The sequence below is a fragment of the Aquarana catesbeiana genome, linkage group LG11 (genome assembly GCF_042186555.1).
Source record: "Aquarana catesbeiana isolate 2022-GZ linkage group LG11, ASM4218655v1, whole genome shotgun sequence".
In the NCBI taxonomy this organism is placed as follows: domain Eukaryota; kingdom Metazoa; phylum Chordata; class Amphibia; order Anura; family Ranidae; genus Aquarana; species Aquarana catesbeiana.
Window position 1 is genome coordinate 167,709,911 of NC_133334.1, and position 12,552 is coordinate 167,722,462.

The 12,552-nt window shown below is 41.8% G+C and overlaps 1 protein-coding gene across 1 annotated transcript in view; it reads right to left on the minus strand.

Moving 5' to 3' along the window:
• The window catches only part of MMP2 (matrix metallopeptidase 2), a 484,562-nt gene that overhangs the window by 327,894 nt on the left and 144,116 nt on the right, over positions 1-12,552 (minus strand). The gene's annotated exons all lie outside the window — the stretch shown is intronic.

Sequence of the window (12,552 nt, forward strand, 5' to 3'; positions counted from 1 at the left end):
AAGCCCCAACAACCATAACTAAAGTCAGAATTTTTCTGGGGCAGGCAAAATATTTTCAAAACCAAATGTGTCACGTTCTATGTGACTTTAACTAAAAATCATACATATAACACAGTCAAATCATCTCTACTCACAGTAAATTAGTGCTCATGATAATAAAGTAATATAATTATCATCCAATCTCCAACTAAATCATATACTAAAAGTGCTTAAAGTGGTTGTAAAGGCTCAAAGTTTTTTACCTTCATGCATTCTATGCATGAAGATAAAAACCTTCTGTGCGCAGCGGCCCCCCAAGCTCCCCTTATACCCATCTGAGCTCCCTCTCGATCCAGCGATGGGCACGAGAGCTGAGTTTCTCCCGGGTCTCTAATTTCACATTGACTGAGACAGCTACTGTCAAGGCTGAGACAGCTACTGTCAATCACAACCAGTGAGCCAATGAGGAGAGAGCAGTGTGTGGGGCTGAGCTGCGGCTCTGCGTGTCTTATGGATGCATAGAGCGGGGCTCGGGAGCGAGCAGGCACCAGTGCCCCCAGAGCAAGTAGCTTGATATTGGAGGCACTGGCTGAAGAGGAGGAGCCAGGAGCACCAGCGGGCACCCCAAAAGAGTAGGATTGGGAATGCTCTGTCCAAAACCACTGCACAGAGCAGGTAAGTATAACATGTTTTTTTTTTTTTTTTAAATGAACCTTTAATATCACTTTAAAGTGTTTGTTAGGGTGTTTTTTTTAGTAAAATAACAAACATGTTATACTTACCTGCCCTGTGTGTCCAGTGGTCCTATGGGGGACCTCATCTTCTGGGGTCTTTCATAGAAAGCCGCTTCCTATGGTGGCACACCTGTGGTCTCAATCCCACGCCAGGTTGTGTGCAATTTTTTTTTTTTAATACAAACGATTTTATTGAGAAAAATAAAGGGCAGTAACAAAAAAGTGTCAGTTACAGAGGGTGATACAAAAAAAAATTGTAACAAAGTATACAATCAGTAATATTGAAGTTGTTGTAGCTAGGTTATGTGGTCCAAAGACCACAAGGGGCCATTGTGATCAGCTTCCATCTAAATTGTCACATACATTAGCCTACTGGAAGAGACGGCCCTATGAGAGGAGCCTGGAAACTTACTAGGGATTTAGTGGGCATAAATAACTATACTGCAGAAATAACAGGCGAAATAAGAACAAAACACATAAAAAACAAATAAACCAATAAACAGAAAATAATAAAGGAGGTTACGGGAAACCATTATGGTAAAGGATGTCAATCATGCAGTTTACTTTAAGGATTCTACCCAGGAAGAGCAAAAGTGCACTAAGTGAGATTAGGGGGCCCACGACTTCCACTTCAACTCATAGATGGGCATGGTGTCCATGATAGTATGGAAGACTTTCTTCATGAGTTGTATGGCCACCATACGTTTAAGGACCTGATCCTACGAGACCCCCATTCACAAGGCTTTCGACAACGTGTTATAGCCATATCTCAAATTGACCCTTGAGAAATTTGGCTTCCAGGGGGCCTTTGTCCATGGATTCTGGGCACTTTACCACCACCCTCGCACACGGATTAGACTCCCGGGCTGCAACTCTGATTACTTCACACTAGGCAGGGGAACAAGACAAGGATGCCCCTTGTCACCACTTTTATTTGCCCTTGCCATTGAGCCCCTGGCCCGCTCTATCAGCCTAGACCCCAATATTAAAGGATATTTAAAGGGGGATCAGGAATTCAAACTTAGTTTATATGCGGACAATGTCCTATTGTGCCTGAGTGACCCTGTTTCTATGTCCAATCTCATCTCTACTCTATGCACCTTCTAAGATATTTCAGGACTGGGGGTTAACCTCTCCAAATGTTCTGCCCTCCCAATAAATTTCCCTCAAAATATAACCTCCTCCATTCAATCTAACTTTGGCTTCTCAATGGACGGACAGATGCTACCTTACCTAGGCATCAAATTAGCCCCTACACTCCACAGACTATACATCTCTATCTACCCTCCAGCATTTACTCGCATTAAGCAATTACTACATACATGGAGCCCATACCACATCACATTCTTAGGCAGGATTCAGGCAGTGAAAATGTCAATTTTCCCCAAACTACTATTCTTTTTTAGGGCCCTTCCCAATTATGTGTCACGCCAAACGATTGACCTAATCCAATGAGACGTCAATAACTTTGTTTGGCAGAATAAAAGACCCTGTTTGGGCAGGAAGATGGTATATAGACCATGAGCTAAGGGCGGGTTAGGACTTCTGAACCTCTGGTTATACTACCTTTCAGCCAGACTATTACAGTTGGCACAGTGCCCCCCCCCCCCCCCGAACAGTATCCCTTGGCTCCGCTTTATTTTTTTTTTACAAAAGGTGAACTTAAAGTGTATAAGTGTATACTAAACCCTGGGCCCTGCATTCACTATATCTGGTCTCCCACAGTACACAGAACATGGAAATACAATTATTTTAGTAAATATAAACTGCTAAATATCTTTTCTCATCAGAAGTATATAGCAGTTTTGTGACTTTTGGTTAAAGCTTGTAGGAGGACTTTTCGTTCTACTCTGGCTGTCCTATGAGGTTGCAGGATCTCTGACTCTGACTGGATAGTGCTGATTGGCCCTGTGCTGATCACATGCACTTTACCAAGACAAAAGAAACTGTCTAGCAATGCACACCAAACTGAGCATATGCAGAGTCTCTGCCTTATCAGGAGATAGATTGAGGACAGTGGAAGAAGGGGAGGATCAGAGAGGACAGGAACAAACAGCCTTTTTACACAATGTAGATGATTAACCCCTTAGGTTCCCATAGTGAGTATAACAATTACAGGACAATTTTATGGTTCAGTTTATTGAGGCCCCAACTAGGAATGATGCTCTGTTTAACCTGGTAATCTCAAACCATGCAGAGATTATTACTAATGTTCATATAAAGGAACATCTGGGTAGCAGTGACCATAACATGAGTTCATTTAATGTTAGCTGTAAGCAAAAAACACATACGGGAAAGATAAAAACACTTAACTTTAAGAGAGCAAATTTTCCAAGGATGAGGGCTGCACTCCAGGACTTAGACTGGGAGGGAATATTGGCATCGATGAACACAGAACAGAAATGGGAATTTTTCAAAAAAGACTGTTTGTGAACTCACTGCAAAGTATAATCCCATGGACAATAAGTTTAAAAGGCTAAAAATAAAACCTATGTGGCTCACGGCCAAAGGCAGCCCCCTTTACACTGAGGCGCTTTACAGGCGCTATAGCACTAAAAATAGCACCTGAAAAGCACCTGTCCTGTCACTCCAATGTGAAAGACCGAGGGCTTTCACACTGGAGCGGTGCGCTGGCAGGACATCAAAAAAAGTCCTGCAAGCAGCTTCTTTGAAGCTCTTTAGGAGCTTTGCCTGCGGTTTTAACCCTTTTCCGACCCCTGCGCTGTGAGTGTGAAAGCGCTCTTAAAAAATCTATAAACAATAAGAAAAGAGCATTTAAAAAATATAAAAATAAGGAACACTAGTGTCGTTTAAATGTTACAAAGAATATAACAGAATATGTAAAAAATACGATAAGGAAGAGCGCCTACATTAGAAAAATTTAATTACCAAATAAAAGTACCATCATCCCAAATGTCTAATACAAAGAGAGGCAGGGGGTGAGGAACGGCCGCAGTTTGCTGCTTCTGTCGGCCGATATCCCAACCCCTCACACAGGGGAAAGCAAGGGGGGACTATTACGGTACTGGGTATAGCTAAATATTTAATAAGAAAGGTAAAGAAGGAAATAGTAATATGATAAAAAATTGTATTTTAATAGAAAACAATTTTAAAAAATTATTACAGTGTCACATACAGTTGTAGTTTAAAGCAAAGGCAATGTATACAACCATACGGATTACACCCAATAATAACAGGGGGTACATATATAACTTGGATTCTCGACCGGTTTCGCAGTATTCACCGCTTCCTCAGGAGAGCAAAGTCTATAATGCAGCATAGAAAAAATTGTAATGAATACAAACAAGTCCACAGATACATGGAAAATTTATGGTTGCAGCAAAATCATTACATAATGCAATAAACAATTACATACAAATTAAATACAGTAAGGATAAGCTCACCCGTTCAGAACTTCTCTGTGGGTATGTACAGCCCCATAAAATTCCCCCTGCGGCGAACACAGGGGATAGCAAACAGCCTCTAGTGAATAAAATTTGGTTAATTTATATAGGTATGGTTTTAAATGGTTATAAATTAACCATTTAAAACCAAATTTTATTCACCAGAGGCTGTTTGCTATCCCCCATAAATTTTCCATGTATCTGTGGACTTGTTTGTATTCATTACAATTTTTTCTATGCTGCATTATAGACTTTGCTCTCCTGAGGAAGCGGTGAATACCGCGAAACCGGTCGAGAATCCAAGTTATATATGTACCCCCTGTTATTATTGGGTGTAATCCGTATGGTTGTATACATTGCCTTTGCTTTAAACTACAACTGTATGTGACACTGTAATAATTTTTTTAAATTGTTTTCTATTAAAATACAATTTTTTATCATATTACTATTTCCTTCTTTACCTTTCTTATTAAATATTTAGCTATACCCAGTACCGTAATAGTCCCCCCTTGCTTTCCCCTGTGTGAGGGGTTGGGATATCGGCCGACAGAAGCAGCAAACTGCGGCCGTTCCTCACCCCCTGCCTCTCTTTGTATTAGAATATGTAAAAAGAAAATCAAGGATGCAAAAATTCTAAACGAATAACAGATTGCAAAAGATAGTAGGATAAACCCCCAAAAATTCTTCAAATATATTAATAGTAAAAAGGTCAGGTCTGAGCATGTAGGCCCTTTACAAAATAATCTGGGTGACTGGGGACAAAGAAAAGGCAAATTTATTAAATACATTCTTCAGTTTTGTGTATACAAAGGAGCACGGGGGAGCTCAAGTCCATAATGGGGATGGTATTGACACAGCCCCAAATGATCCACAATGGCTCAAAAGTGATATGGTCCAGAAAATTTATATTTTATATTTTAAATATTTAGACAGAATAAAGCACCTGGACCTGATGGCATCCACCCACAGATCCTAAAAGAATTGAGCTCTGTCATTTCAAAGCCATTGTTTCTAATTTTTAGAGACTCATTAATGACGGGAATGGTACCACTGGATTGGCATAGGGTGAACGTGGTGTCCATATTTAAAAAGGGAACAAAGTCTTTACCAAGTATCTATAGACCTGTTAGTTTAACTTCTATAGTCAGGAAGATACTGAAGAGTTTAATCAAAGACCACATAGACGAGTTCTTACTGGAAAAAAATATTTTAAGCAACAGACAGCATGGATTCATGAAAGACAGAAGTCAAAGAAATCTGATTTCTTTTTATGAAGAGGTAAGTAAAACCTTGGACAGAGGGGTGGCTGCAGATGTGGTATACTTGGATTTTGCAAAAGCGTTTGACACAGTTCCCCACATATGGCTAATGTGTAAGGTAAAGTCTACAGGCTTGGAAATATCAGTTTGTAAATGGATAGAAAACTGGCTAAAAGACTGAATTCAGAGAGTGGTTAATGATTCTTACTCTGAATGGTCTAAGGAGGTTATCAGTGGTGTACCCCAACGTTCAGTCTTTGGACCCTTACTTTTTAATATCTTTATAAATGATATAGGGTCTGGGATTAAAAGTACTATTTCAGTCTTTGCAGATGACACCAAACTGTGCAGTGGAATAACGTCCTTAAAAGATGTCTCCAATTTACAAGCCGACCTCAATGCACTAATTGGGTGACTATATGGCAGATGAGGTTTAATATTGATAAATGTAAAGTTATGCACTTGGGGCTAAGAATATGCATGCATCATACATACTAGGGGGAGTACAACTGGGGGAATCAATAGTGGAGAAGGATCTGCAGGTTTTGATAAATCATAAGCTCAATAATAGCATGCAATACCAAGCTGCAGTTTTGATCATGTTATGATCAGCATGTAAATATATACAGTGGGGACGGAAAGTATTCAGACCCCCTTACATTTTTCACTTTTTGTTATATTGCAGCCATTTGCTAAAATCATTTAAGTTCATTTTTTTCCTCAATAATGTACACACAGCACCCCATATTGACAGAAAAACACAGAATTGTTGACATTTTTGCAGATTTATTAAAAAAGAAAAACTGAAATATCACATGGTCCTAAGTATTCAGACCCTTTGCTCAGTATTTAGCAGAAGCACCCTTTTGATCAAATACAGCCATGAGTCTTTTTGGGAAAGATGCAACAAGTTTTTCACACCTGGATTTGGGGATCCTCTGCCATTCCTCCTTGTAGATCCTCTCCAGTTCTGTTAGGTTGGATGGTAAACGTTGGTGGACAGCCATTTTTAGGTCTCTCCAGAGATGCTCAATTGGGTTTAATTCAGGGCTTTGGCTGGGCCATTCAAGAACAGTCACGGAGTTGTTGTGAAGCCACTCCTTCGTTATTTTAGCTGTGTGCTTAGGGTCATTGTTTTGTTGGAAGGTAAACCTTCGGCCCAGTCTGAGGTCCTGAGCACTCTGGAGAAGGTTTTCGTCCAGGATATCCCTGTACTTGGCCGCATTCATGTTTCCCTCGATTGCAACCAGTCGTCCTGTCCCTGCAGCTGAAAAACACCCCCACAGCATGATGCTGCCACCACCATGCTTCACTGTTGGGACTGTATTGGACAGGTGATGAGCAGTGCCTGGGTTTTCTCCACACATACTGCTTAGAATTAAGGCCAAAAAGTTCTATCTTGGTCTCATCAGACCAAAGAATCTTATTTCTCACCATCTTGGAGTCCTTCAGGTGTTTTTTCAGCAAACTCCATGCGGGCTTTCATGTGTCTTGCACTGAGGAGAGGCTTCCGTCGGGCCACTCTGCCATAAAGCCCCGACTGGTGGAGGGCTTAAGTGATGGTTGACCTTCTACAACTTTCTCCCATCTCCCGACTGCATCTCTGGAGCTCAGCCACAGTGATCTTTGGGTTCTTCTTTACCTCTCTCACCAAGGCTCTTCTACCCCGACAGCTCAGTTTGGCCAGACAGCCAGCTCTAGGAAGGGTTCTGGTCGTCCCAAACGTCTTCCATTTAAGGATTATGGAGGCCACTGTGCTCTTAGGAACCTTAAGTCCAATCAGTATAAATCAAACACAGCTGGACTCAAATGAAGGTGTAGAACGAGCTCAAGGATGATCAGAAGAAATGGACAGCACCTGAGTTAAATATATGAGTGTCACAGCAAAGGGTCTGAATACTTAGGACCATGTGATATTTCAGTTTTTCAGTTTGTTTTTTTTAATAAATCTGCAAAAATGTCAACAATTCTGTTTTTTTCTGTCAATATGGGGTGCTGTGTGTACATTAATGAGGAAAAAAATGAACTTAAAGCGGGGCTCCACCTATCTATCGTTTTTTTTTTTTTTTTTTTGGAGTTCATTCACAAACTTTTCTTCTCACGATTATCTACTCACATGTTCTGTGTAATAAGTCCGCCTGTGTCCGATTTCGTTGTAAAGAATAACTTATAAAATTCACTGAAGGCGGTTTCCATCTTCATTGTGGGCATTTGAAGCCCACAAGCATGTATTTCCTGGATGCGGTGAATACTGTGCTCCCAGCATTCACCGAGATGTTGTGATGATGCTGTTGCACAATGCATGCTGGGAAGCCTGAGACTAGCTCCCAGGGGACTGTGGGAGGTCTGGGAGAGGCTAGAAACACGCCTACTCCCATGGGAGGAAAACCAGGAAGTGCTAAGAAGATTAGAAAAAAAAGGTAATTACGGCGATTTAAATTTTTTTACACAGCATGTCAGCATCTAGGCAAGGAAGAGAATGCATAGAGATAATGTTCAAAATTTGGGTGGAACCCCGCTTTAAATGATTTTAGAAAATGGCTGCAATATAACAAAGAGTGAAAAATTTAAGGGGGTCTGAATACTTTCCGTCCCCACTGTATGTATATATATATATATATATATATATATATATATATATATATATATATATATATATATATATATAATCAGCATGTAAAAATATATAAGGGGCCCATATAGTGAACTTGAACCTAGAGGAAAGGTTTCTTCACAGTGAGAGCTGTGAAAATGTGGAATAGACTCCCTCCATAGGAGGTTCTGGCCAGCTCAGTAGATTGCTTTAAGAAAGGCCTGGATTCTTTCCTAATTGCACCAAATATAACTGGGTACTAACATTTATAGGTAAAATTGATCCAGGAAAAATCTGATTGCCTCTTGGGAGTCAGGAAGGAATTTTTTCCCCTGCTGTAGCAAATTGGATCATGCTTTGCTGGGGTTTTTTGCCTTCCTCTGAATTAAGTGTGGGTATAGGATTGGGTGTATGGGATTGTTCAATATTATTTTTTATTTATTTATTTTTTTTTTTTTTATGATTTAACTAGATGGACTTGTGTCTTTATTCAACCTGATTAACTATGTAACAAGTGTGCTTTACTACATATAAAGACTGATTTTACTGTTGTGGGTTTAGTAAAACTTTAAAGTGTTTCTAAAGGCTGAAGGTTTTTTACCTTCCTGCATTCTTTGCAGGAAGGTAAAAAAAACCTTCAGCGTGCAGCTCCCCCCCCCCCCCACAGCCTCTCCTAATACTTGCCTAAGCCCAATCTTAATCCAGCGGAAGTGCATGAGAGCAGTGGCTCTACCGGATCTCTCCATCCTGATTGGCTGAGAGAGCCATTGGCTCCCGCTGCTTTCAAACACAGCTAGAGAGGAGGAAGAGGGTGCCGGTCTGAGCTGTGTGTCTTATGGAGATAGAGAGAGGGGCTTGGGAGTGAGCGCACAGGAGTGCCCCCATAGCAGGCAGCTTGTTATGGGGGCACTCAGTGTAGGGGAGGAGCTAGGAGCACTAGTAGGGGACCCAAGAAGAGGAGGACTGGGGTTGCTAAGTGCAAAACCATTGCACAGAGCAGGTAGGTATAACATGATTGCTATTTTTAGAAAATGAAAAAAATTTTGCCTTTACAAAGGCTTTAACCTTTAAGCCATCTTTAAGTTTTCCTTCATTTTCTCCTAGAGCCATGTGGTATTGTATGGTCACATAACCATGTGGCTTTGTTAAATACTATATATCCGCTACAGTAATATAGCTTTTTTTAAATTATTTTGTCATTCAGGACAACTGTTTTTTTGTTTTTTTTTTAATTCTAGCACTGAATTTGATGTGAATGCAAAATGTACTTTTACTTAGTTATACTAATTTAGGCACTCTTCATTATTGCCAAACTATTGGCACATCAGCTCAAAATTCCTGTAATACATCCTCTTTACTAATTTTAAAGGCTTATATGCATGGTATTGTCTTAAAAAGTGTTTGGGGACCTGGGTCCTGCTCCAGGGGACATGGATCAATGCAAAAAAAAAAGTTTTAAAAACTGCAGTTTTTTCGGGAGCAGTGATTTTAATAATGCTTAACCACTTGCTTACTGGGCACTTAAACCCCCCTCCTGTCCAGACCAATTTTCAGCTTTCAGCGCTGTCGCACTTTGAATGACAATTGCGCGGTCATACAACACGGTACCCAAATGAAATTTTTATCATTTTTTTCCCACAAATAGAGCTTTCTTTTGATGGTATTTGATCACTTCTACGGTTTTTATTTTTTGTTAAAAAAATTGAAAAAGACAGAATTTAAAAAAAAAAATTATATTTTTTTTATATTTTGTTATCAATTTTTGCAAACAGTTAATTTTTCTCCTTCGTTGATGTACGCTGATGAGGCGGCACTGATGGGCTAGGATAGGTGGCAGTGATGGGCACTGATGGGTGGCGGTTATGGGCACTGATGGGTGGCAGTTATGGGCACTGATGGGTGGCAGTGTTGGGCACTGTTTGGGCACTGATTGATGGCAGCACTGCTAGGTGGCACTAATAGGTGGTACTTGTGGGCATTGATAGGTGGCACTTGTGGGCATTGATAGGTGGCACTTGTGGGCTTTAATAGGTGGCACTTGTGGGCACTGTGGGCACTGGCAGATGGCACTTGGAGGCACAGATGAGGCATCTGTGCCTCCTTCCTCTTCGGGACCGATGTCCCTTTGACATAAGCCGGTGATCGGCTTTTTTTTCCTCCTCACGCTGTTAGCGTGAGGAGAAAACGAAACCGATCACTGAGCTTTTGTTTACATCATGTGACCAGCTGTCATTGGCTGACAGCTGATCACATGGTAAGGGGCCGGGAACGGCCCCTTACTCGGATCTGTGATCATCCGAGTCTCCGTGACTCGGTGATCAAAGCGCGCACACCGCGCGCCCTGCAGGGTGCGCGCGGTGCGCGTGCATAGGGGAGGACGTCATATGACGTCCTCCCGGAGATTGAGGTCCGCGCTGTAGCCGTCATTCGGCTATGGCCCGGACCTCAAGTGGTTAAAGTGAAACAATCAAAGTGTAATATTCCTTTAAATTTCGTACCTGGGGGGTGTCTATGTATGCCTGTAAATTGGCGCATGTTTCCCGTGTTTAACAGTCTGACAGCAAAATGACATTTCTAAAGGAAAAAAAGTCATTTAAAACTACTAGCGGCTATAATGAATTGTCAGTCCGGCAATAAACATAAAAATTAATTGATAAAAATGGCATGGAATTTGCCCACAGGGGAACCCCGAACCAACATTTTTTTAAAAAAATGCATGGCGGTTCCCCTAAATTCCATACCAGGCCCTTCAGGTCTGGTATGGATATTAAGGGGAACCCCACGCCAAAATTTAAAAAAAAAATGGCGTGGAGTCCCCCAAAAATCCATACCAGACCCTTATCCGAGCACACAAACTGGCAGGCAGCAGGAAAAGAGGGGAGGGACGAACCGTACCAGGCCACATGCCCTCAACATTGGGAGGGTGCTTTGGGGCAGCCCCCCCAAAGCACCTTGTCCCCATGTTGATGGTGGGAAGGGCCTCATCCCCACAACCCTTGCCCGGTGGTTGTAGGGGTCTGAGGGCGGGGGGCTTATCGGAATCTGGAAGCCCCCTTTAACAAAAAATAAAACACACACACCATGGGAGAAGTCCTTTATTAAAAAAAAACTGTCCCACGTAGTCCATTCACCTTCGCCGACGGACCGAAAAAAATAAATAAAGAAGATCTGCCTCCATGGGAGGCACACGCCATATGACGCGTCCTCGTAGGTGACAGCTCTTTTAAAACTGTGGGCGGAGCCACACGGTATCGTCGCCTGGTGACCCCACCCTCCTCTGACGCACGGGGACATCCCTTTGGCTTCCCCGTAGCGTCAGAGGGGGCGGGGCCACCCGGTCCGCCCCCCTCTGATGCACGGGGACATCCCTATGGCTTTCCCATAGCGTCAGAGGGGGGTGGACCGGGTAATGTACGGGTAATTAACTGTTATGTGTATTGCCGGACCGACAATTCATTATAGCCGCAAGTAGTTTTAAATGACTTTTTTTCCTTTAGAAATGTCATTTTGCTGTCAGACTGTTCTAAACACGGGAAACATGGAATATTACAAGGAATATTACACTTTTATTGTTTCACTTTAAGCATTATTAAAATCACTGCTCCCGAAAAAACGGCCTTTTTTAAAACTTTTTTTTTTGCATGGATTCATGTCCCCTGGGGCAGGACCCGGGTCCCCAAACACTTTTTGTGACAATAACTTGCATATTAACCTTTAAAATTAGCACTTTTGATTTCTCCCATAGACTTTTAAAGGGTGTTCCGCGGCTTTCGAATTTGCCGTGAACACCCCAAATTGTTTGCTATTAGGCGAACAGCAAATGTTCAAGTCAAACTCATGTTCCACTCGAACATAAAGCCCATCCCTAATAGCAAGTAGTATTTAGTCACATTCAACTGAACTTGTTAAACAGTCAAACAGTTATAGTGGTTGTAAACCCACATCTGTAAGTTTTACCTATAGGTAAGCCTGTATTAAGGCTTACCTATAGGTAGTAGAAATATCTCCTAAACGTGCGACGTTTAGGAGATATTTCCTGTACACTGTGCCAATGATGTCATCGGCGCATGTGCTGTGAAGAAACGGACCTGAGTGACGTCACGCCCTGGGAAGGAAGAGGGCAGAAGATGAATGTGGCCACCAGCTGGAAAACCGCGGGCTTTGTTTGCAGGTAAGGGGCACATAATGGGCTAGTATGCGATGCATACTAGCCCATTATGCTTTTAGTTTGCAGGGTTTGCAGGGGAACAAAGAGGAAGTAAAACCCATCAGGGTTTACTTCCTCTTTAAAGGAAAACACTTGAGTATAGATATAAAAAAAAAATTATAAACACCTTTTTCCTCTTTTTATAAGTGATCACATTTCCTCTGTTCCCAGCTGCATACAAAACTCAGAGAGCTAGGGCAGGAGAAGCAGCACACTAGTCTTCCCAGTGAATGTCTGTGTCTGGGAACATATCAGGACAAGTCTGATCATTGGAGGAGAGCACATTGAGTTCTCAGCACAGCTACACTGACCACGCTGTACTCTCATGCCTAGTGTGGTCAGTGTTTGATATCAAAGCAGAGGGACTGGCTGGATC